Source organism: Erithacus rubecula (genome assembly GCF_903797595.1).
Source record: "Erithacus rubecula genome assembly, chromosome: 12".
Classification (NCBI taxonomy): Eukaryota; Metazoa; Chordata; class Aves; order Passeriformes; family Muscicapidae; genus Erithacus; species Erithacus rubecula.
In genome coordinates, this window is record NC_136664.1 from 11,332,734 (window position 1) to 11,354,622 (window position 21,889).

The window sequence follows — 21,889 nt, forward strand, 5'->3', positions numbered from 1 at the left end:
TCATTAGATACAGTATATTCAAGTAAGGCATCAGTTGATTCTTAGAATAAGTAGAGACTTACATGTATAAAGCATTCTGCTTCTGTTTCTTAGTACACTTCATATTGGGAGGGAGGAAGCATGTATTTTCTGGAAGGAACAATTTCTTTAGCTGTGCTGAATTTTAATAATGATTCCTTACATCAATTTATTTATTCCTATTTATAGCATATGCCAATTTCTCACTGAGAAAATGATTGTATGATTGCTTTGTCTTAATGTTTATTGATTGCAGAGCACCACTGCCATTAATGAAGGAAGCTGGATGCAAAGCTAACTGAACCTGCTGAATATATTCCCACTGGCTCCAGTAAGACTTGAATTATGCCTACAGTAGAAGCAGACTTTATTGAACTCACCTCAAGCTTCTCCTAGGGAGATGAGGACACCTTTTGTGCTTCTTATCTAGGTTACTTTAGAGGTAGAGTTTTGAGCAAAACAGGAAGGCAGGGACTCAGGAATTAATTGTATGAGGGATTTTACACTTCACCATTTCCTGTTTTAGGGTATTGTTTAATACTGTAGTACATCTCACTAACTTTGTCTGACAAAAGAAGCATAAGACTATACTGGGAGCAAAGGGGCTGCTTACATTTAAAGGTTTCTCCTACTGTGTTTTTCCCCAGTAGAAGAGGGAGTCTCACATGGCAGTACTACTGTGTTTTGTCAGCCCAAGAGAAGACATTAAGGTATTTTTCTGTATAGCTTCAGGCTGGTTCAGTGATTTGTGCTGCTGCAAGGAGAAGCACAGAGTACAGTCTCCATTACATTGCACTAACTTCACTCAGACAGCCTCGTATAATCAATCTAGTTAAATACCTTTCTTTGTAAATGCCTGCATGTTGAGGGCACAGGTGAAAATCATCAGTGCTCCAAAGGTATTGGGTTTTTATATGTATTATTCAGACTTAATTTATATACAGTCATTGTTATCTATAATATGTGGCAGACTCAAGAGCATGCTGTCTTAGTTTCAATATTTACCCTAATTTTTTGTTTTGTTAAATATTTTTAGTCTCCACATCAGGGAAGAAGGCTCATAATGCAAAAGAAAATTTATTTATGAATAATTAAATAGCTGCTGTTAAATAACATATTTCATGATTTTAATGAATTCAAAAATTGTTAAAGTTCATGTTTCTCTCATTGTTCATGCTATTAAATGCATATTAGCATGGTCATTTTTGTTTAATGGAAACAAATAACAGTTAATCTTATTGGGAGGTTAAGTGGGTTTACTCTGTAAAGGGCAAATCCCAGATGAATGTTTTCTTTTTTAAAGAATAGCTTTAGTCACTGACAGATGGTCTCTGTCTGAGTCTCCCTGTAGACAGATACAGTTTCTTTTTACACGTTTATGAAAGTTGTAGATACAGATATTCAGTAATATGCTGTTGTGTAAGACAAAGAGCAAGTCTGGTGGATTGATAGGATTAGATTTCAGAACAGTGACATATGGTTGGTTTACCAAAGGGGACAAAATTTGAAAGGAAAAAGAAGTTCTACAGTTACAGCTACTCACATAATGGAAGAATTTATATTTGGCCAATTGCCTTTTACAAAAGACAGTATGGTAGCTCTTATTTAACTCTGCCTAGAGTTGGGTATATCATTATTAGGTTCTGATTGTGTGCATTTCTGGCTTTCAGATAACTCTGCAAACAAATTGCCATGTAATCTTAAGTGCAGAAAAGCAGTAATGCCTTAATTTAAAATATTGATAATTGGATCCCTGGTCGTAACCAATCACATATCAATATCATTTACATGTCTATTGCAGATTTGTTTGATAAATACAAATAAGAAGCTCCATAAGGCTGCATGATAAGCCTGCATTTTGCTTACCCTGTATGTTACGTGTAAAGTTATATCATTATAACCTTAATCAAATAACTATACAACATATTTAGTGGTAATTTGTCACAGTAAAATTATTCATAGGTGTCTTGAGTAAGTCCAGTTATATTTATGTGTTATGCCATACCATGTTTTTTGGCAATGGAGTTTGCTGGATTTCATAGATTTACTGTGTCTGCTTTTTTTTATGACTGACATAGCAATAACCAGATTGCAAGGATATTTATGTTGTTTGTGGCTTAGCAAGATAATTAAAGGATATAAATTAATCAAGTGCAATTAATTAGAAACTTTATGTTCACAGCAGTCCTTCTTTGCATGTATAATTTATATGTATTGATTTCCCAGCTTTCATTAGCCTATGAGATAACAGCAAAAATGCATTAGAGAAGAAAATGTACAATTAGCGTGAGAGTGAACCCTGGCATAATTGATAGATCAGCACATGTTTGGGGCAAATATAAAGCTTTGTTAACTGTCATAAGCAGTTAGAATTGATAAGTGGTATTTCACTACATATCTCTCAGCTGATTAATGGTGTTTTTAAAGAGTCCTCTTAATGGGAAGCTGATAGGTTGGTTGAATTTACATTTTAATCAGAGTATTTATGATGGAGGCAGCCATAAGAAATTTATTGGCACAGTGGTAAGGACCTTCCCTGAGGGATTTGGGGAAAGAGAAAGCATTTTAATATGGCTACTCACCTTCCCCTTCTTTGTGTGACCTGGTCATTGCATAGGAAGGGCAAGCCTTTTGGCTACCAGTTAATAACTGTTATTAGGGGAAATTTCAGTTTCTAGTGTGCTAATTAGTAAGGTGAAATAAAGATGGAAACCTACAGAATGCTTGGAAACTTACTTGGGAAAGAGTAGCTCTGTTAACAACAATACTCCATAATAACTACTTGTGGATCCTTACTGTGTGAGGTGCTATGCTTCAGTTAGAGTTTTGTTTAAACAGCACATTTCTTGTATATCAGTAGGCCCTTCTGCTGTAGGAGAATTCTTGATCCAAACTATTTTCTGATTATCTGCTGAACAAAGATTTGGGGTTGGTAGGTTTGTGGGAATAGCCTGAGTCAATTTACAAGTGGGGTTTGTCATTCATTGTTCAAGTGTCCTTGTTAGAACTGTCTGTATGTTGCTTTATAAAACCATATTTGTTACTTGCAGATACTTGCTTGAAAGTAGAAGCTTTCATATAAAAGTGGTTTTAAGTTGTGCTTTCTATTTGAGATTTTCTCATTTATATGTATACGTGTTCTTCTTTAATAAAAATATCTAGCTAATGCACATATTCTTATATTCCCAAGCTTCTGCCTAGCAAATAAGCAGTTTTTTCTTACCTAGTTAAACTAGTTGCTCAAATGGAGGAGAGCTAGACTCAAAGTATCTTGCTTTACTGTTTTTATTGACATGTCTCAGAAGTTAATAGCCTCATGCATCACTTTCTGTCTCGATGAATTCTATTTGATTTTCTTTTGTATACCTATTCCACAGAAAAAGCAATCACTGGGTTTATTTTGTACATAGTATGTTAAATAAAGTTTTTTGGTTTAGGTATTTCAGTTTTCTCATTTTGTTTTGCACTGCTAAATTAGAGTAGCTGACAGGAAAATGATCCCTAGAATATTAAATATTTGATATAAAAAAGGAAATTATATCTAACTATAAAAAGAAATTAAGGACACCATGCTTAAAAATCTTAGGTTATTTGTATATCATTTTAGTCATATCAGATAAGAATCTTAGGTCATATATAGACATATTGGTTTTGTATTATAAATGTCTTAATTATTCACAGTTCATTAGTTTCCTTTTTTCACAACTCAAAATAAATGAAAGTTGGATGAGTTTTGCTATTCAGTAGCAGCAGCTATGCAGCATCACCAAGTGACAGTTTTATAGACAGCATGGTAATGGCTTATTCCTTTAGAAAGAAGGAGACAAAGTGATTATTATATCACTTATTATTTTAATGCAGAAATGAGGGTTTCCTACATTTGTAATTTAGATAGGTTGCCACCTTAATGCAAAGTTGTCTTTTGTATTGTGTCCTTACTTGCTCAATTTGCATTGTGCCTGTTGCTTTACACAGTATCTGTGGTTGGATTTGTTGGCATTTTAAAAGTGAGAACTATTGTTTCATCTGTCTGGTGGCCCCAGGGAAGAAGAGATAGAAGTACTGTCTGCAATACAATTCCCTTTTTTATTTATAGCTACCAGAAATATAAAGCTGAAACAAGAATACTGTGATATTATTTGGGATTAACAACATTTCTGAATTAAAGTGACCTAATTGTAATCCTGCAGGTTTCTTTGTCCTCAGTCAGGAAACATGAATGATAGAGATCTTAACAGTGCATGTGTACCTATGCTTGGTCTCATTGAAATTGAGGGATTTCTTCTGCTGGAACAATCCTCTTGCCCTGACTTCTTTGCCAATTTCTCTGGTACATCCCATGCCTTTGTGCCCATTAGTGACTGGTACCAGTCCAGAATGGCAGGTGCTTGCTCAGATTTTGGAATAATGCCCTTTTTTTGCATTCTTACCACTTGCCTGTTGAGAGTCTGGGCAGCTCCCCTGCCTTTCCTTGGCAGAGAAGGCCCTGCTGGAGCCCAGGAAAGGGTCTCTGGAAAACCCCATACTGGAGACTCTTGTTTCCCTTATTTCCTCTGGTGTATATGACATTCCTGCACCAAGTTGTATGTATACCTTGAGTGTATAAGTGCATGCTTTGCTGGTAACTCACTTCCAAATGAACCAGGTCGATGTGTAAAAGCTACAATGGGGGCTAAAAAGCTATCTAAATTTTTCTATATATCATTTTAAATTGAGTGAAATAGAAAAAAAACCCCTAGTTTGATATTTTCCTTGATTTTCAGTTTACTTGGAAGTCAGATGTAATACAGGTGTTTGTTGCATAGCAGGTATGTTTGATAGATACATAATGATGTAATATTCTTTGCTATGCTGCACTTTGTTTTATCTTGACAATGAAATTGAAAAGAACATTCTAAGATTTTTTGTGCTAAACTGAGGTAGCATCTTTTGAAAATATTTGACTGGATGGTTTTCTAGTTAGATATGTATCTAAAATATCGTGAGTAGACAATTCCAGATTATTTGTTCACAGATTCTATGCTGTTAGTAGATTTAATAAGCAAAGATGGGGATAATAGCTTTATCTGAATAAAATGCAGAAAATATCTATTAGTCCCACTAAATTGCACTTGTACTTTAACATTTTTTAACTGAGAGATCAGGCACATCTATTTTATAATGGTTCAGGTTCTCTCTGGTTTAATGCTAAGGGCTCTCTGGGAGTGAAATGTGACAGTATTCCAATAGAAAAGATGAAGTGGCAGTGGTGTGATAAGGATGTGGTATGTAGGATGTTGATGTGAATGTATTAAATTAGTTTATATGCACCAGGAGAAGAGCTACTTGAGCAAGGTTACTGCCTACTAACCACTATAAATTCTCCAGTGAATGGGAGCATGCCCAGGATTTTACATGTGATTTTTTTGTTGTGGAATCCCCATCAATGGCTGACTTAATAGCAGCTTTACTCAGAGCCTTGTACTGTAAAAGCAGTTTGAGAGTGCTTCACTGAGCAATTAATTACATGGGGGATATTTCAAACAGTACCTAAAGAAATCTCTATTTGAATGGGATGGTATTAGAATGCTGGTTGTTCTCTTTGCACAGATCAAAATTAGCTAAAATTCGTTTTCTATTTAGTAAATACAATTTCTGAGAGGTAGGACATTGTATTGTGTGTTCTGTGGGAATTTCAGTGTAGAATATGCTTCTGCTCTGCCCTCTGCAAAAAACACTTGTACAGAATTAACAGTTCAGTTTAATGGATTACATAGATGTCATCTTCATCAGTTTTTATCTAAAGTCTCTGTACTTTTGTTCTAGAAAAATAATGAAAGCATTCTTCCAATCAAGCTGCTTCTGCAACTTTTACTTTGTGTTAGCTGATTTAAATTCACAGGTTAATGAGAGTAATGAGGGTAGAACAACTTCATTTCTCAGGAAAACAGGCCATTTGTTCTGAAAGAAAGAGAGATACTCCGTTATAAATACCTAATGTTTTTGTGATATGGAATATGGTGACAAAAAAAATCTAATTGGTCTGACTGATTGATGGAGCCAAACTCTCTGAGGTTCTAGAGGAGAAAGGAAAAGAATTGTAAGAAAAAACCCCAAGCCAAACATACGAAAATGGGCTTACATGTGATGGAAAGGGATATGATATTTCAGGAAAACAGAAAAATTAGAATTTTCACTTGAATTTAAAAAAGGTCATAATTACATATAGGTTTTTGTAAACAACCCTCATCTAATGTTGGTTGGCTCTATAGATCTTGGTAAGAGTTCTGGCAGTGAGCTCGTCTTTTATTTCTTCTTATGAAGATCTCACTTTATTGTCATTTGAGCATCTTCTCCGCACATGAGAACAATCAAACATTTTGTTTGAAAACGACAAAATTAAATACAAAGCTTTTTTATTCCTCCAAATTCCTAGAAGTTTGGATGTGTGGCAATAAAATGCATTGTCATAAGGCAAAACCAACATTTTCCATGTATAATATATATCTTATGTTTGTCTCTTTGTGGTTAGTTCTGGCTCACAATGGAAAATAAGAAGTGAACAGTACTTATTTGAAATACTTAAGTGTGAGCTTATCCCATTAGGTTAGCTCTGCAATTCACCAGGGTGCCTGTGTGTACTTCAGTATGTGACTATTACTTGAATGTGTGGGAGGAGGTTATGAAACTTTTGGCTTCAGTGATTGCAGCACTGTAGTTCAAGGGTTGATTGCTTTATACAAAATAGTAATTTAAAAAAAATATTTTAAAATATTCTGCAATTTAAGACCGTGTGTTGTGCCCTTTAATGTGCTTTGTTTATCATTATTTAATTTTTAATAGACTGTGTTGAATAAGACTGCAAGAGAAGAGAATATCAGTATTTGTGCAGATGGTGAGCTCATATTGTCAGGAAATATCTACAAAATGCTTGGCTAGCCTTAAAATAGATGGTAATTGCATCTAAATTTCTTTTTTGCTATGGTCATTCCTCTTTAATAAGAAGGGAATTTTTATTTAGCAACTGCTTTGTCTGGCTTCCTTTATTATGTTTCCATCTATTTTTGTTCCTGGAATGCACCTGCTCAGTAGTTATCTAATCTTTCTTAGAAGTTTACACTCTCAAGTAAAAGCTTTGAAGTTTGCACTGATTAGTGTTTTATGGCATAGGAGATATGTATAGTTCCTTCTTTTACAGTGTTAGAGCTATTATGCACCTGGTGAAAAGATAGACATTAAAGTGCAGATGACAAACCTTTAAAATATTTAGTAGATTAAAGTACTGAATTACTCCCTAGTTCTTGTTCAAGGTCCTTCATTTTATAAAAAAATTCTGCCAGTTTGGGTTTTTAAGACAAGGGCCTTTCACTGGCAGACATCAGACATTTTGCAAAATGATACTAGAGAGTTATAGAAATCTACTTTTTAACTAGAACAGTACTGAAATTTTACTGATTCTAGTACTCTATAGCAGCACTGCATTTTCTTGAAAATGTACATGACCATTTTTCATCCAGACACTTAGGGTTTTCTTGTTTGCAGAAGCACTGTATTTAACAAACATCCTTGGAAGGTAGATCTTGCGTAATTTTGAATATAAGGGAGATGCAGTTTAAGCAGCTGTTTGCATATCTATGGACTGAGAAATATCATATGGATGAACTAAAAAAACTGATTTTTTCCTATTATTTAAAGTCATATATGCATATATACTTATATAAGCAAACATCTTACCAGTACACAATCTACATATTTTTTAGCCACTGAGTGGTAAAAAGTGAATTATATTTTTATTCAAAATATCCTAAAAAGAAAAGAGGCTGAGGAAAGTGGTTCCTGTGGTGTGAAATTTGAAACATTTTCAGGTCCCATGAGTAAGAGATTTACCCTAGGTTTGGGAATTCTGAAATGGTTCTGATGCTCTCTTGAGTTTATTGGTGGAGATACCTTTAAATTCAAATGCAGTTCCTGAACCAAAGGCCATGAATTTCTGTGGCCTTGAAGTCCTTGAGGCTGAGCTCATGTAGCCAAGTGCACAGACACCTGCTGTCCTGTGTACTTTAGTTTTCCCTGTTTTTCACATAGGACTATAAGGAATGTTGCTGGTTTAGAATCTCCTGTGCTTTCTGTTAAAAAATGGACATCCATTTTGGTGTTTGAGCTATTGTGGAAATAATAATATCAATGTGCCTGCTGGAATAAGCAGAGCAGAACTCTTTGAAACATTTGAATTGCACTAATTGACACAAACTAGAAACTGAAGTGGAATTGCTGACTGTTTTCTGTTAATCCTGGGATATCTTCTGGAGATAAATGCATGTTGTTGTAAAAGGTATTGCTTGATGGTATTGCTATGAATATTTTTTGGCAAAATCACAGGAAAGTATATTATTATGAGACAAGAAAAAACCACAAAATTATGGATAGCTACTTTAAATAGCTACTAAAAACCAGTAAAATACTATTGTATATGCCAGCTCGTTAAGTAATGAGTTTTCTCTTGAGATAGAACCCCTTTCCCTAGATATTGACAAATTAGGAGACAAACAAGATTTGAAAAATAATGGATTGGAGAAACTTGCCTTAGAGTTTTGTGGTGGGATCATTTTGGTTTTGTTTAGGCTTGATTTTTATACATATGGCTGATAGTGTTGACTGGAATCTGCAGTGAGGTGCTCTTGGTGTGCTCAGAAAGACTGAAATCTGATCTAATCAGGGCTTAGCCTAGGAACATAATAAATTGTCAATGCAGGACTTTTGCATTCATTTACACTAATATAGAGTGTCTCATTTCTGAGAAGTAAATCACAGTGGCTTTAGTACTTTATTTTCCATCTTGTATGTAAGTAAACTGCGGGATCAACTGGGAGGTTGAATCAATCTGCTATTTATTACCTTGAAATGTGACACCCTATTTTAAGTGCCTTATTCCCTTATGATTTAAGCAGAGTAGTGCATTACGTTTATCAGTATAGAAACCAGCTTTACACTTGGTGGATTTTTCACTTGAGATGTGATGGATTTACATTTGTAAAAAACTTCGAGTGCATCATTATGTTATTACATAAAACAGAGTTTCAGACTGAAATGGAGAGAACAAGAAAATTAATTCCAGTTTTTCCTGTCATCTAATAACTGTTAACAACTGTATAGGTTGTTTCTATAGCTGTGTATTCAAATCAAATACTTGAATAATATGTTATCAGGTAATTTTATGGTTTTTTTATCTATAACAGTTTAGCATTTCTTAATAAATTATTTTCCAAAGAAACTATGATTACATGTAGAGCACAGGGCGTTTCAGACACTTTCCTCAAATGGGTACTTGTGGCTTAACACAACTTTTCTTCACTAATTTATGGAAGTGAAAAGAGGAGGTTTGGATTTTGGTGTTGTTGGTTTTATTCTCCTTTGGGGTTTTTTGTTTTGTTTTGAATAGGGTTTTGGGGGTTTTTTGTTTTGTTTTGTTTGTTTTTTGGGTTTTTTGTTTTGTTTTGGTTTTGTATTTTTTTTTTTTTTTAATGGCTCCCATGGAATAAGAACTAAAACATATCTGTTCTTCTAGTGTTGTATTCTGGGGACATACAGCACTGGGATCTCTAATACTGTTAACTTATATCATTGAGTTTTTCATCATACCCTTAAACAGAATTTTTATTTGTTTATCTACTTTTTAAGGAATTAATCCGAAACATACAGGTAACTTAGCAGTTTAAAAACCCTACAGAATTAGTTGAATAAAAAGGCAGCACCCATAATACTGGTTGTGTGAATAATTTTAACTTCTTTTGTGTATGACTTAGTTGAGATAAAAGTCTCTCTGATTATTTTTGTACCTCTGCTCTGCTTTATTTAGCTTCCATCAAGTTGTTTACAAAATCAATGTTATGGTTTTGAAAATATTGAACTAATTAAATTAAGGAAAGGGTTTCTCATGCAAATGAAAAAGTAACCTGTTTTCTGAAGCTATGCCTTTGAACCCCAAATCAGAAAAACACTTGAACATATACTTCTCTATTTTAGCATGTTAGTTTGAACTTTTAGCAAAGTTTTGTCAAGTCAGTGACTTTCTTTCCTATGTAGTATTTTAAATGGAAAACATATAAAAGTACCCGATTCTTGTAAACTTGAGCAAAGTTCTTTTGCTTGCATTGGTTGCAGCCGTGATCTTTGACAGCCTCTGTGTTCTTGGAAGTAAATCTTACATTTGGAATAGAGAATTTGAAATAAAGAGGAAGTATACTCACACTACCAACTTCACTCATGTATTTAGCACTCAAGAAATACCTGCTATATGGGAGTACTGGCAAAGGGCTAACTATTTTATTCCACAAATGAACACAGCTGATAAAAATTTTTATGTAGAAGTCAAATGAATAGATAAACTATATTCAGGCACACAAAATTGTAAAGATATCTTGAATCATTACCTGGTACTTGAAACAGTTTGCTTTGACCAGCTTTTTTCCCCTTCCTGTTTTATTACAGGCATACTGTATGTTCAATAGTAAAGAGAGGGGAAAGCATATGGCCTCCTGTTTGAACTTCTGTAATTAATCCTTCCAAATACTATTTCCTTGGAAAGTTATTTTTAATTTTATTACAGTCTGTTCTTGTATTCTCCTACACAATCACTTGGGCAACATTTGTATCGATGAAAACGACATAAAGCAGCTCTTAACTAAAAGGAGACTGCTGTTTTACACAACATGTAAATGATTAAGTGATAGATTTTTATTACTGTTTGTGTGTAGAGTGCACTACAGCATTTGAACATTAACTCTCCCCCCATCCTGCCCCAAATCTCTGCAGACCTACAGAGTGTATTTAAGACATTTTTGGTGTTAAAAAATTATATGGCTTATTTTTCAGAAAGATTTTTAAAGTACCAGTTATTCTTTTAGAGATAAATTGATATTTCTGTATATGTTCTGTGGATTCTTGCAGTCATGCAAAATAAAATTCTGCACTGTGGAATTGCTTGTGAAGAAGCTAAAGGTTATAGCTGTAAGTGATGAAAAAAATACTGAGAAATAAAAGAGGATCAGGTTGGTCCCATCTCAGTCATTGTCTCGTATAAGAAAAATACTAAAAAAAAAAAGTCTGCCTGTTCCTAAAAACCTCCTTTGTTATTTGCCTGCATAGAGAATTAGAGATGTGTGCACTGAGCATGGCTACTGGATGCTGCAACCATGTAAGTCAGTGTAGGGGAAGGAACATTGCAAATGAAAGTGTATGATCATGGAGAGCTCTAAGGATTGTATTTCTGAATACCTTAAAATGTTTTCCTGAAGTCCATGCAAAGCAATTCAGTTGAATGGTATGATTATTTTCATGTAACACAGAACATATTAAATGATCTTGATTCCAATTGCCTACAAAGAATTGAAAGATGACAAATGCTTTATAGATGTTTTCTGTGGTTGTCTTGAAATGTAGGTTGAGAGAAAATTTTCCTCCGATTTAATCTTGACATGAGCTATAGTTATTCTAAATTTCATGCTTTTAGATAGCTTATAGTAAAATCCACCCTTTAAAGATATTTCCTGGAATGTTTCTTTTCTCTCTTCCCCTCTTCATCCATATCAATTTTTCATCAGATTTAGTGAGGGAGATTTGTACAGCTATATTACCCTGAATGCTGTTGATTTTAAAGGTTGTAATTGGGAGCATAATTTCAGTTAAGAGGTCTACTGGCAAGAAATAAAACTGACTAGCAACAGTGGACATAAAATGTGGTTTTATTCAAATAAACTGAAGGGTGAAAGCAATGTGTAACCGATATCTCTTAGCAACTTAATTCCTATTCAAGGATCACAGTAAGTTCACATTTCTAGGAGTGTGTTCAAGGTCTGCCTGTTAGGAATGTTTACTTGTTGGTTTTGTTCCTTGAAACTGAAATTGCTGGATTGTACCAGAGAGGACAACACAGGCTTGATTTACATAGGCATGGTCCTCATTAATTCAGGTGGAGTATTAGGTCAGCAGCTCAGCAGAACCAGGATTGGGTAGTGCTTTGTCTGCAAATTCAGTTCCTGTTTAACTTCAAAGATATAATTTTCAATTCTGTCACATATAAACATTGGGTTTAAATAGAGCACTTCTTTAAGGCTAGATGAAGTCATACTTCTGTTGAATAGCAACACTTTTTCTTAGCCTACATGTATGAAATATACATGTGAAATAAAGCTGTCTAAATGTCAACTTTAAACTCAGGTGCTTAAATAATATTAGTTATCAAGACTAGTTCATATATTTTTAAGTAAAATTAATTGGATTGTATAATACTTTTAGGAAAATGTTATAACTTCCTTTGGTTTTTTCTAAAATATGCATGTGAGCTAGCAGACATTTATGTTTGTGTTATAGGAAAGTCATACATTTATGAAAAATCAGCTATAGAAAAATCAGCTTTATAGTTTTGCCTCTTTTTTCAAAAGATTGCACTGTCCTTGCAGAAGTCTATTGCATCTCTGTTGCTCTAGAAAACCTTACAGCATTTCAAAGCACTATTCCATTTATTTAGGAAGCACAGACCATCCTCACTGAGAGCCTTAACCTTTAATGCCATTCATGTCAAGCACATCATTGTTGTCATGCTCCATACTCCAACCAGAAGACATCAGGTTTGCTTCTAGAATTGGTAGGCAATAGTAAGGCTTTGTGAATGTTCTATACTGTCTAAAATATTTTCATTTTCATTCTGTTTCATTAGCATTACTTTAAAATGGCATTCATTACAGCTCTGAGTGCTGTAGATTTATAATAAATTTGATTGTCAAACAGCAATCTAGAGCTTAGCACCCCAACTGAAGTTATTTGAAGGGCATGGAGCAGAAAGAACTGGATCTTATGAATTATCAACTACTTGATGCCTTAGCCCTTGATATTTCTCTGTACTTTTAAAAATAAGTGAGAGTCTCAAACTTTTAGAGAATGTGAAGTGTAACTGAGGACTTAATTACTGTGATGTTGGTGTGGGTGCTTAAAAAACTCAAAAAGTAGATAGAAAATCTGCAGAGAAAAAAAGTCCTCATCAAGGAGTGCTGATGGAATAAAGCTGATTTTGACTGTGATTGGAGATTGCAAAATGTATCATTTTATGGTTTTCAAGGGGCAATCCTGTTTTGGCTGGTTACTGTTGCAGAAAGTATAGATCATTTTTGAGGGCAGGGGTCAGCTCCTATGTAGTAGTTGATTTGTTTGAATGGAAGCAAATAAAACCTGAATCCTTTAGATTATTTAGGATCAGGGCTTTTGAGTTACTTTTGTTTCACTGAAAGACAAGCAGGTACGAAGAGAAAAGTAGAAAAGCTTCCTAGCATAAGAATTTTCTCTGTGTTTAAAGTGCAGATGGGTAAATATTCCTCAGTTCTGAGGCCTGACCTCAAAACTGTAGTTTAATAACTAACTGTAGTTGCAGTAGATTCTGTCACAGTTATCTCTCTGGTCTATGTCACAGAAGCAAGTCTAGTGTTTCTTTAGTACCTGTCCTTCAGGTTACATTTGTCATTGCTCTCCAAGACACTTCTGTTTCTCAATTTTTTTTTTCTTTTCTCCTGAGCTTGGGTTCTGTTTAACTTGCACCTAATTTTCCCACTGCAAGAATAAGAAATAAAAACTCTTCATACATCGGTTAACTTTTTGACATGCAATTTGCTACAGAAATTGTATCAAGGAAAATGGGTCTTTAGATTCCAAAGACACACTAAGAAATTCTGTGCCCCATTCCTATGTTCATCAAGGTTTTGCCTAGCAGAGTATTAGAAAGAAGCATTGCATAACTTTCCAGGCATTCGTGTTTTGCTTGTGCTCTCACAAATCTAATCTGCCTGCAAAATAGATGATGAATCTGGCTCTAGTTGCAAGCAGTGGGAGGCTTTCCCTTTAGCAGGTGAGTCATGACAACATAATATTCCATTTTAATGCTGTTATGTAAACCCTTTCTTATTGTTTTCTTATGATGTATGGTTTACACAGAATTTATGAAAGAAGCAATGAAGTAGGGGTTCCCGTGAATCAGGTTTATATTTAAAATTATGCAGATTTACTGGAGTAGTACTGTAATTGGGCACTCCCACCTCTAAGACCTTAATTAATAGATAGATATTCTCTTACTCTTTAATAGTTCTTTCTCATTTCTGTCTACTAGTAAACTGTGTTTTTCTTGTTATAAAGTACCATGAGTTAAACACTGAGTTCACCTGACTCTTGCAACCAGAGACAATGTTGCAGGATGACACTTCTTTACCCCTCTTAATATTGATTCTTTAATATGCTTAAGTTAAAGAGAACTGATTATAGGAAGCTGTGGGTGCTCATTGGTGAGATATTTTAGTAGTAAAACAGCTTCAGGGTCTGGTAAGCTAACAACCTTACAGGAGATAAGACATAAGTATGTATTGAATGCAAAAATGTAATCCTGATTAAAGCTTTCTGGGGACAAAGTATTGAGACCATGTGTGGGGCAGTTGTTTTGCTTTTGAAATACTTCCTCAGCTCACCCAGTACAGTTTGTGTTCTCCTGTATTGGAAGACTGCTCTCTGGAAATTAAGGCTTGTACTATGTCAGCTCAAGATGAGCTGTCAGCTGTATGATGTAGAAACTTGTTGCCATTCAGGAAGTGCTCAACTGCTCAATTGCTTCGATAAAAATGACAATCATTGTTTGAACAGCACAATATATTTATTAATTTATTTAAAAATGGGTAGTTATAAATTGTTGTTCTAGTCTTAGTTCAGTTGAAGATTTGAATTATGACATAAAATATTCCAGGTAAAATAAGATTTGCTTGTAAATTATTAATTTGGTAGTTATTAAATCACATTCTAGCTCTCACCTGCCATAAGGAGTTTATCAGACTGCTTTAATGGCATGGAAAACAGCTGGCTGTCTATTAGCCCTTTAAAGCTGGAAAGCCACTGGCTAGTTTACTATGTTAGATTTGTTCTTTACGGGGAGTTATTTTACAAGGTGGATGGTGTTGGAAGGCATTTTGATTTTAGTTTATGAATACTTTATTTCTGCGGTAAAGAAAGCATAAACGAGGTTTGCATACCAGGAAATGTCTAATTACCACTTAACTAGATGGAGTGGTAGTTAGATGGCCAAAGGACACTTCAGAATTAATGTGCCATTTGCTCTTGCTGTAAACAAAATCAAAATTGCCTTGCCCTTCCAAAGCTGAAGAATGAGCTTTTCACCTGTGAGTTCAGCATAGAACAGGAAGATAACTCTGAAGCCATCAGATGTGAATTCCCTCAGAACTATACTTTTCCCCTTCCTTAGTCTGGACCATGTGCTGCATAGTCATGTCTACACTATCAGTGTGTTGGTTGATTGGTTGGGGGTTTTTAAAATGTGTCTGTGTACAAAGAATGTCAGCAGCAGTTTTGAGAAGTGTGTAAAATCTGTGCTGTGCTGTCTCTGTATGTAAATGGTCCTGTGATAAGACAACACTAACTGTGCCATTGAAGTGAAGAGTGAAGTAATTGTCCTAGAAAGGAGTCAGTAGCTGGTATGGGAGTTGTTTCTTGTCTGGATTAAAGACAGGAGCACATAATCTAAAGGTCAGTTCTGATTAGTACAGGGGTTGATTATATGGTTAAATACAGAAAATATGTAGAGTATTTCATAAGGACTTCAGCTCTTGCTTAGGTATCAGCTCAATGTTTTTTCTTATTGTTAATAATGTCTGTTTTCCTTACAGGATTGCCAGAAAATTGGTGGGTATGTGTGCCACCAAGGCTGTCCACAGAGCCCTGAGATTGCATCTTGTAATTTTGTGTTTAAGAAATGGAGTTTACCTCGGTGCAGTTGGCAGCTAACTTCAGTTGGTCTGCAATTCAGAATATACTATAAGTAAGAGATGTAGATTCTATATTATTATAAATCCTGATATTGCATCTGTGCTATCTGTGTGATTTACATTGTTGGTACCTGGGCCCAGGCAGAGTCCCTAAATAAGTTGCTAGGGCTGTGCAGGGATGTGGTGTACCACCTACAGGGATCTTGGTTAAACAGTAGATTCCAAACATACTGAACAAAACAGGTGTCTGATACAGTTGAAATAGTTCATAGATAATGCAGATTTTCAAGTGCTAGAGAAATTCAGGAATTTTTATTTGCATTCCTGAGACTACTCTTCAATGCTACCCTGAAATGAAAGTTTTTCAAAACAACAGGAGTGCTGCATATCTAACTTTACTTACTGGATGAAATTATTTGGTATCAGAAAGAATTAATTCCTGCTTCTTTCTGTCCCTGCATACTGATACTGTGCTCCATTCCATTCTGGATTATTTTGATTTTTTTTTTTTGTGCTCAGACAAATTGTGAGGCTTTTTTTGTCTTTTTACCTCCTGAGCTCACTCCTTTACTTTTTGTAATATTCTTGAGGGGAACATGATTTGAGTTCTGTAACACTGTTTATATGAGCGTGCAGTCAAAACTACATACCTGCATGCCAAGGGTGTGGCTTTTAATTGTATGCTGGGTATAAATAGCATGAATACTGTAAACAATTCGAGATAGATTATGAGATACTATCTTTTTAATCATGATCCTTGCCAGATGTAATCCTTAGATAAGATTCACACTTCCGTGACTTCACCACTGATAAGATAATAAGGCGAATTACACTCAAAGGGCCTCCCAATGTCACTTAAATCAGTCACTTGTTTTTAGCATAAGCTCTGTGGAAACATAAGCAGAAGGACTCTTACATAAGACTCATTGCTAAACATGGTATTTAGTTATACATGAGACACACTCAGGGAAAATCTCAGGTGACAAAGGAAGATGCTTCAGAGCATTAATCCCAATATAGTAACTTGCCATATACTGACAAATATATCCAAGCTTAAGTAATTAAATCTTTTTTTGAAGACACAATATGATAAGGAGTAAGTGTCCTGAGCAGATTAAATTTCTTTTTCCTCTCACATTCAGCAGTTCAGCAGCGATCAGTCTGAAGCCAGCCTCTCCTTTCCTGCTACTTTTTTTTTGTTTGTTTTCTTTTCTTATAGAGTGACCTGGGTATAAAAAAATAGATACTATGTTCTCTGGTCTCTTGAATGCAGATTTATTATCTCCCTTTATTAGTGTGTGACATGATCTTCATTATTTAATCTTGTTATCTTGTTTTCTTTTAGTATATCCTGCTTGTTCAGATTGACAGTCTAAATATACCTTTATTTAAAACAATAGTGTCCAGTGCCTTATATCCAAGATCTTTAGTTCAAAGAAATTATCACTGAAATTGTTGAATGTCTCTGTCTTATCAGTGGATATATTTTTATCAATATTTGCATTTAAAAGATTAGTAAGAGTGGTTTAACACCAGGAACTTGTGTTTCATGCACCTGATTCATTTTGGTTTATTCTTGAATAAGTAAAAAGACAGAGCCCAGATGAGTGTCAGTGCAGCTCTGATGTGTTGTGTCTCTCTGTGTTCATGCATTTATTACAGGACAGACTTTCAGCTGAGCCAAGCAGCTCTGGAAAATTCTTGTTGTGTTAATTGTGTGAGAAGGAGAGGGACCTGTGGGGCTGTGGGTTTTTTCCTCCTCCTTCTCTGTAGAGGCAGCTTGTCTTCTGCCTGAAAGAGTAGTTTCTTCTATTTTTAAGAGGTGCTTAAGTGTGAAACTCTGTAACTGATCACACATTGACATTTGTTTGACTTGGTGTTCCTTGCTTCTGCAGCTTGCATGAGGCAGGTGAAGGAATACTGAAAGGCAGCAGTTCTATACTGCTAAAGAAATCTGATTTTTAGCATAGTCACAGACATCTATATGTCTGAAATAGTCAAGAGTTAAAATGACATTCCTATTTTGAAGATTTGTGGAATGATTGCTAGAAGCACTGGTGTTTGAGTATTCATAAATGTGTTCTTTTCTCAGTCTTTACAAATAAATGGGAATTGACAATGTTTTAGGAAGAACCTCCATTTAACCTGCAAGATGAAATGTAAGTTTAGTGAAGAGCTGTAAATGGAGGACTGTTTTCCCCCTTCAGTGGTATAACACATCGTCCCAGTTGCACCCTCTTAAATTACTTCTTTTCAAGAGGGTACTAGGTGAAGCAGAGCACAGTCCAAACTGGGGGGGGGAAGGACAGAGGGGTAGTGTTACAAAATGTGTGTAAGAGGCTTTTATGAAGGTGCAGAACCTGGTTCATAAAGTTTTCAGGCTCTTGGTATTTCTGCAGATGAGTAAATGTTAAAGGAGTTATGTGATACAAGTAACACAACACTTTTTATTTCCAACTGCTTGATTACATTAGCTCTGGACAAACTAAAATAGGAAAAAACTGCTTTAATTTATACATTCAAGGTCACACTTCTTCCAGATCTTGAATATAGGATGGTAATTATATTACAAATGGCCATACCTAATACAATGAATTAAATTTGTGTTCGACTTGTGCTGGGGAGTTTTATGTCAAAATTGTAATTCCAGTTTGTTTCTGTAGCTTTCTGAAAATGAGACCAGCTTCTGGGGACTGTGGAGTCTTCCCCTCTGGAGATATCCAAAAGCAGGCTGGGCATGGTCCAGCTGGACAACCAGCTCTGCCTAGTCCTGCTTGAGCCAGGAAAGTGGGACCATACAACCTCCAGAGGTCCCTTCCCAACTCAGCCATTTTGTGATTCTCGTTTACCCTGAGAGTTAGTCAGATGGAGCCAGAGTATGGAACTAGAAGCTGCTGTACACAGGGACACAGCTGTTCACAGTATGGGTGTATCATATCTGGGCATGGGGTGGAAATTGTGTTCGGTGTCCTAAAGCAGCAAATAAAAGGCAGTACTGCAGCAGATCCCCAACACAATTGAGTGCTCTGACGCTATGAGTTTTTCTTACTGAGAAGTTGGATAAAATATCACAGATTAAGCCACTGATTTTCTTAAGATGCAATTACAGGCTTAGAGCTGTTACAGGTAAGAGATCCAAAATGGACCCTGTTGAAGATCACCAGATGCATGAGATTGTTTATCTTCAGGTTTAATAGTATGGAGCCTAGATCACCAAAAAAAAAAAAAAAAATTCAAGCTAGAAGTATGTATTGGCATGTTTAGAAGCAGGACTATATACAGGACCTGTCTTAAAAGCATGACCACAACAGTTCTGGTACATCTAATGATATTTTCATATGCCTTTTTTTTTTTTTTTTTTTTTTAAATTTCCTTTATGCCCCTAAATAAGATTTTGTGTCTCCTAACAATTTGCCAATGTATACTCAGACAACAGATTTCATCCAAAATATAGCTAGCACAAATAATTTCTCAATTTGAAGCAAGTCCATTACTAGTGTGGAATAGAGAAATAAGGTGTCTAATTGAATTAATATGGGCATTGTGTCAATAATACTGCCATTGTGATTAATGAAGATTAATTTCCTTCAGAATGAATGCGACATGCCTCCTCTTTTGTCAAAGATGAAAAATATCAATGAATTCAGATTTAGTAGAGTAATATACACTCTAAGTACTTAAAAGTGCAAATGGCTATTTTTATTTGTATTTTTCTGCTTGGGTTATGTTGTAATTTTAAATGCCCTTCTGCACAGTCTGCTGTAGTTCTAGGTATGCAAGAGGGAATCAAGCTACTACTCAAATTAAGCCATTGCAAAGGAGGGAAATGACTGATGGAAGGGGAGGGATGTTGGCTTCATCTCTTCCTGTTTGTGAACACAAATGTATGCTCCTTGTCAGAAAACTGCTTGCTTTTGGGAAGGCAGCCAACACTGAGTTTCTTTAGCAAAATGAGCTATTCTACCAATATGGAGTTATTTCAAAGTGTATTTACAGTCAGGCTGAGGTGCTGAAGAAGGAGTGAGGAGACTGATTTATGTTCTGTGTGTAACACAAATTATAGGAAATAGAATTAAGTTGTTTGCACCAGCACATTGTTCTGTGAAGGTATTTGAGCAAATTGTCCTGTGAAATACATTTGTGTCAAGTAAAAAGTAGCAATTTTTTATAAAAGTAATTTAATAAGCATTTTCACTTTTAATTTTAATTTAACCTTGTAATTTCTTATATAATTACATGATAAGATGCCTTCTTTGAGTGCCTTATAAAGTGTTTGAGTCAATAGTATTAGCCATTAATTAGAGAAACCCAAAGGCTTATTAGATTAAATAGAAAATATTAAACATTTATTATATATATTCATAATCCCTTTTATAAACATGTTGGGATTTTTTTGAAGAGGCAGTCACTCTACCCAATATGGTACTGAAGGTATACTTTTTAATTTATCTTTTATCATTAATAATAAGCTCAAAAGAAAGGTTATGTCTGACACAAGAGTATCTCTATAGAATTTCACAGCAAAAATCAGTCTATGTATTGCTAAATTTGACATGCTGCATTAGAGAAATCATAAACATGTTAAGAAGATTAAATATTTAGAACCTGTATCTTAAAATCCTTGGTTTTCCATGTAAGATTTCTTAATCAAATATGAAGCTGCTATCTGCAGTTAATTAGATTTAGATTGTGTCTGCTGAAGAGCCAGTAAAGAAAAACAACTTGGTTATCAATTTAAATATCCTGGGTTTGCAAAAGGTCATAAAGCAGTGCCTGTTTTTCCCACTAGTTTCAGGAAGTACAAGCAAATGTCTGTATGTGTATCCTTATATATCTTAATGTTCTGCTTTAAGAATATTATTAAATCCATGGATCCTCTTAGTGAATCAATAATCTGGATAATCATTTTAAATTTAATCTTTCATGTCATAAAGAGATGTCTAGGCTTTCCAGGTAATATCACTATACAAGTTTTTCCTTGATAAACTGAAGAGGGAGATTGATGTTGATCTTGTATAGCCAAAGGATTATTTGCAAGAAGAAAAAAATCACCTTGGAAAGTAAGTAGGGCTTACTGCTGGGTATTCATAGGACTCTTTTCCTTTTCCCTTACCCCTCTATACCTATCATTCAGAAAGCCTTTGCACTTAAAATACAGTGAAAACTGCCAACAAAAGCTAAATCCATGCTCTGCTATACACTGCCACATGAAGTTTTAGTTATGGAGCTGAAATGAAGAACAAATTATCTTTTCCTAAATACTGCCTTTTATTGCATTGTCTTTTAAAGTTGCAAGTAGTATTTTTTTTTTTAATACTGAAATTCAATGGATGAAATTGCTTCCACCTAAAATACTCTTTTTTTTGTTTGTATCTTTAGTGAAAGAATTACCTGGAATTTACTTCCTGCATCTTCTAGCCTACAGATTGCTCTTTTTGAATAAATTTATTAATTTGAAATAATAATAAGAGATGACATATTATTCATAACAGTTTCTGTTGCAGTTATATGACACCAGAAATTATACGTTTGAAAATTGCTGTGAGAAAAAAAAAAGTCTAACAAGGATTAGAATATGATAAATTCTCTTGTCTTAGTTAATATAGTATATATTAGGTACACATACATGGATTAAATTGCTTTGTATGAATTCATGTCTCTGTGGTATTGAGAAACCTAGGCTTATTTTGAGTTAACATGATTTTCTGAGGATTTTCTATAGGGATTCAGTGATGAAGGAACTATTTTATTTATAGGACATTAGAAAATGATGTCCAACTTCTGCTGGGAAAGGCCTGAAGTAGGAAAAAAACCCCAGTGTTGTGATAAAAGTATTTGGAACATTGTAAGTGACTAAAATTAATGCTGATAAATGCCTGGAAATTATATGTACTAGAGCAGATTCAGACTGTGAGTCCAGTTCTCGTGTGTTGCTCTGAAGTGTGAAGGAGCTGCATCAGTCAGGAGGTAAACACAGATTAAAAAAAAGTGTTTACTCTCTCCAGAAGTCCTGGAGCATAGGGGGAGTCCTTGGAGGCTGTTTCAAGACAAGGCAGAGGAGCAAAGCCATTGGCACTGGGAAA

At 34.9% G+C, this 21,889-nt stretch overlaps 1 long non-coding RNA gene across 1 annotated transcript; it reads left to right on the forward strand.

Annotated features, from left to right (window-relative positions):
- The first annotated feature begins 284 nt into the window (after nt 1-284).
- LOC306807193 lies at nt 285-21,274 on the forward strand. The gene is made up of 3 exons (XR_013775657.1): nt 285-460; nt 15,708-15,782; nt 21,186-21,274. It is a non-coding gene; the product is annotated as an uncharacterized lncRNA (long non-coding RNA).
- Nucleotides 21,275-21,889: the final 615 nt, after the last annotated feature.